General features: G+C 50.0%; 1 pseudogene; it reads left to right on the top strand.

The window, feature by feature from the left end:
• Positions 1–2,154: 2,154 nt before the first annotated feature.
• The window catches only part of LOC103255057, a 24,114-nt pseudogene continuing 21,290 nt past the window's right edge, over positions 2,155–4,978 (top strand).

Below are 4,978 nucleotides of genomic sequence, written 5' to 3'. Positions count from 1 at the left end.
GTTCCAGGCACAGCTCTAAGTGCTGGGGATACAGTGGGGTATAAGACAGACTGGGTTACTGCCCTTTTGAAATTTACTTCCCAATGGAAAGAGACAGACACTACACCTATGAGCAAATCCATAATAGAACTTCAGATAGCCATGGAAGCAGAAGGCCCAGGCTCCCTGAAGGGAATTTCCCGGTGGGTTCAAAGTTGCATTGAAGACACAATGCACATGTGAAAACTCACCCTCCAGTGCTCCCGTGGGCTGTGCAGTCTGGCCATAGGGAGAGCACAGTCCAGAGGCAGACCTGCAGGAAGCCAATCCTTTTTGGATGAAGTTCTCAGGCCAGGGCCCTAAGTGCCCTGGGGGCAGGAAGCAGGTGTATAGTTGGATAAGGACAGGGCAAAAATAGTGCTGAGGACAGTAAAGGAAGATAGTGAGGACTCTGAAGTCAGAGAAGTGGGGGTGGGGAGTTGGGTTAAGTTTGAGAGGATGGGGTTCAGGCTGCAGGCTAGACCCCCAACTTAGAGAACAGTCTATGGAATCCTTCTTGAACAGGGCCTGAGCGAAGGATCTTAAGTGCTAGGGACCGGCCCTGATGCCAGCTCAGAATTTGGTTGTTTAGAATAATGTTTGAAAGACAGACATTTTGTTTTTGAGACAAGGTCTCACTCTGGAACTCAGGCTGGAGTGCAGTGGCACCATCATAGCTCACTGTAACCTCGAACTCCTGGACTCAAGTGATCTTCCTACCTCAGTCTTCCAAGCAGCTGGAACTACAGGTGTGCACCACTGCATCTAACTAATTTATTTTTATTTTCTAACACCTTATAGAGATGGTCTTGCTATATTGCCCAGGCTGGTCTCAAACTCCTGGCCTCAAGTAATCCTCTTGTCTTGGCCTCCCAAAGTGCTGGGATTACAGGTGTGAGCCACACCTGGAAGATGGATTTTTTTTTTTTTAGTTGGAGTCTTACCCCGTCACCCTGACTGGAGTGCAGTGGCATGCTCATGGCTACCACAACCTCGTCCCGTTGGACTCAGGCAATCCTTCTGCCTCCACCTTCCAAGTGCTGGAACTACAGGCATACACCACCACTCTCAGCAAATTTTTTCGAATTATTTTAGAGACGAGGTCTAGCCAAGTTACTTAGGTTGGTCTCGAACCCCTGGGCTCAGGCAATCCTCTTGCCTCCGCCTCCCAAAGTCCTGGGATTACAGGTGTGAGCCACCACACCCGACTTGCAAATGGATTTTGAAGCAGCATTCCACTTCAGTGGGACAGAGAAACCTGATTGATTCATAATGTGTTTCCTGGTTACCGATGGGAAAGGAGTAGCACAACGCAGTAGTGCATTATGAGGGTTGGTGGGTGCAGTCCATCCTGGGGCTGGGGGGTTTTATCACTAATATTCTCTGGAATTGCCAGTACATGATGATAATAAAAAGCTGGCCGAGGCTTGGCACAATGGCTCACACCAGTAATCCCAGTACTTTGGGAGGCCAAGGTGGGAGGAGTGCTTGAAGCCAGTTTAAGACCAACCTGGGCAACATAGTGATATTCCTCTCTAGCATAAATAAATAAGTTAGCCAGGCATGGTGGTTTGTGCCTGTAGTTCCAGCTACTCAGGAGGTTGAGGTGGGAGAATTGCCTGAGCCCAGCAGACTGAGGCTGCGATGAACTGTGATCACACTATTGTACTCCAGCCTGGGCAGCAGAGTGATTCTGTCTCGAGAAACCAAAAACAAAAACAAAAAGAAAAAAGCTGGCTGAGTTTTAGTCAGATTTATTATTCTGCACGCCCTTATTACCCACACCTGGTACACTTTGCACACATGCAAATAGTACGACAAAAGCAGACCAGAGCAACCCTTTCTGGCATCTGTTATGAACCTCCAGTGACAGGATGAACACTACTTTTTCCTCAGAGACTTGGAATCAAAAGACAGCTTGCTGTGTTAAGGTTGCACAGATCACTTGATGTTTAAAGTTTTCCTTTGCACAGTGACACATCTGGTGTGGTCTCATTTAGGCACTCTGAGCACTCTGGCATACACAGAGCACCCTGGCATACATGGGGCACTCTAGTATACGGGAGCACTTTGGTATACATGGAGTACTCTTGCATATACGGAGCACTCTGGTATACATGGAGCACTCTGGCATACATGGAGCACTGTGGCATATGTGGAGCACTGTGGCGTATGTGGAGCACTGTGGCGTATGTGGAGCACTGTGGCGTATGTGGAGCACTCTAGTATACATGGAGCATTCTGTCATACACAGAACACTCTGGTGTACGTGGAGCATTCTGGCATATGTGGAGCACTCATATACATCAAGCACTCATATACGTGGAGCATTCTGGCATACATGGAGCATTCTGGCATACACGGAGCACTCTTGTATACAAGGAGCACTCTGGTATACACGAAGCACTCTGGTATACACAAAGCACTCTGGCATACGTGGAACACTCTGGCATACACGGAGCACTCTGGCATACAAGGAGCATTCTGGTATACACGAAGCACTCTGGCATACGTGGAACACTCTGGCATACACGGAGTACTCTGGCATACATGGAGCACTCTTGGCATTGAGCCAGTGGGCCACTATCTTGTTTGCATACCCTGGGCCTAGTGGGAGAAATGGTGAAGGGTGTTTGGGGATTTATTACTTGGGACAGTAATGTTAACAACTCCTTACAAAAGGAGGAAAAATAAATACTGCCCCAGCAGTATTTAGAGGGGAGGTCATGGATGGGAATGGGGGGCCAGATGGAAGTAGGGAGGAAACAAAGGACGTAGTTACAACTTCTTGGTTCAGAGCCGGTGGGCTTGGCTACTGGAACTGTGACCCCTAGGAGGACATCATCCTCTTCCTTAGAGCTGAGGAGGGATCTATGGGGCCAGAGTCCCTGTATGCACAGGGTATGAGGATAGTGTGGCCTGGGGAACAAGGGTTCCTTCTACAAGATGAGGGTGATACTCCCTAATTTACCAACTGCAGGAGAGGCTGTCAGTCAGTGTCCCACTCATATTCCCTAGGCACTGGTCATCCCTGCACATGCTGTCAACTCGCTTTTTCTCTGCCTGAGGACATTCTCTGATTACAGGAGTACACCCAGCCCACGCACAGGGTAGTCTCGAAACTTGGAGTGTTAAGGCACTGGGCAGCCCTCAACCAATGCTGGGTGGGAGTAGCAAATAAATGTTCCAGCTTGCTTGCATCTCTGGGAGACAATTTTTTTCTGTGCTGTCTTTCAGAAGTCCTGGTGGAATTGAGCCCCAGTTGCCCAAAGCAGTCCCAGCTCACTAGTAGATCCTATATTGCTGTCCTCCCTTCCTCATCTCTCTCTCCTTATGGGATCTTTGTGGAATCAACCCCCAAATAAACTACTTTGCACTCAAAACCTTACCTTCTTCCCTGGGGAGAACCCAAACCAAGACATTAATCTACCTGGGCTGTTGTGAGCTTTCTGATTAAATGAGGTACAGCAGTGGCAGATTGATGATGGCTGCCACAGCAGTTCTAGGAAACGGATACAGGAGTCTTTTAAGTGGTTTTGTAAACAAAAGATCTCTACAAATGTGAAGCGCTGTGGGACTAGTCAGGGCATGGTGGAAAAACATGAACTTTGTTGGGCAGATATGTCAGGTTGGGTAACAATTGCTGTGTGACCTTGAACAAGTCACTTAGCCTTTCTGAACCTCAGTTTCCTCATCTGAGAAAGGTGATGGGGAGCAATCTCTACTTCTCACAGTCTCGGTGGGCACTGAAAATGGTATTGCTGGCAAGGGAACTGGCATAGCAGCCTGAACCCAGGAGAGCACCCCAGTTCTCAAAGGTTAGCCTACTGTGCTTCTGAAGTCAGCGATGATATCTGTGGCCTGGTGGTCTCTGAGGTCTTCTCTTTTCAGTGAAGGAAGACTTGGGGTTGGGTGCTTTGGGGCTGGAATGTTAGGAGCTTCCTGTCTCATCACCCAACTCTGAACCTGGCGGACTGGCCAGAGTGACCTCCAGGGCTGGCTTGGCCCTGGCCCTGCCTCTGCAGTCCCACCTGGCAGGCTGGCAGCCAGGCCCGTCCATGCTTATCAGTGCCTGTGTTTGCTCAGGATGGGTATAGGCCTCCTCCTCCCCTTCAGAAAACAAGAAAACATGTTTTGCCAGTGGTGGGGTGGAGTGGGGTGGCCTCTCTGGCTCCAGGCTGGCCCCCCAGTGAGGCCGCCAGCAGGCGGGCAGTGTGTTGTTGTTGGAGTGGAGAGCTGGCCCACTGGCTGCCTGTTTCCTCCAGCTGTCCAAGCACAGCGAGCTGGGGAGGAAGCCCCCAGTCCATGGGCCCCAGCTGACCTCCCTGTCACAACAAGGGAACAATGGCTTGGATGGGCTGATCAGTGGGTAGAAGGGCAGTCTCCTCTGTTCCCTGATTCCACTAGTGACAGAGATGGGTGGCTGGAGGGGAGGGGAGGGGCTGCTCCCCCCCACCTCCCCCACCTCCTGTCTTGTTTTCCACCTTGTGGGCACAACTGTCTCCCACTCCAGGGCCAAGGAAAACAGCAGCCTGAGGAAGTGTCTCTGGGCTATTGCTGGGGTTCCACAGCTCTTGGAGGCAGCAGAACTGGGGTGGGGGCCAGAGAGGGATTGGCATGGCACAGGCTCCATTCTGTGTGGGGCTGTAGCTAATGGGTCATGGTCTGTCTCCCCCTTGGCACCTTGAGGACTTTTTCTCCCTGCATCTTTGTGTCTCTAGACCCAGTGTATGTATGAACTGACACAGGGCACATGGCAGAAACAACTTGTTGACCGAATCAATGAAAGACTGAACTGATGAAGAGATTCAATTTTTACTTCTGCTACCTGGAGGCTGTTTGACTTTAGCAGGCTGCTTACCCTCTCTAAACCTTATTTTCCTCATCTGTAGAATATGTTTTGTTTTGTTTTTTTGTTTTTTTTGAGTTGGAGTCTCACTCTGTCACCCAGACTGGAGTG

The sequence above is a fragment of the Carlito syrichta genome, unplaced genomic scaffold (assembly GCF_000164805.1).
Source record: "Carlito syrichta isolate Samal-C Ts95f unplaced genomic scaffold, Tarsius_syrichta-2.0.1 Scaffold287779, whole genome shotgun sequence".
Taxonomy (NCBI): domain Eukaryota; kingdom Metazoa; phylum Chordata; class Mammalia; order Primates; family Tarsiidae; genus Carlito; species Carlito syrichta.
Note: the sequence above shows the minus strand (reverse complement) of the source record. Positions and strands in the feature narration are given on the sequence as shown.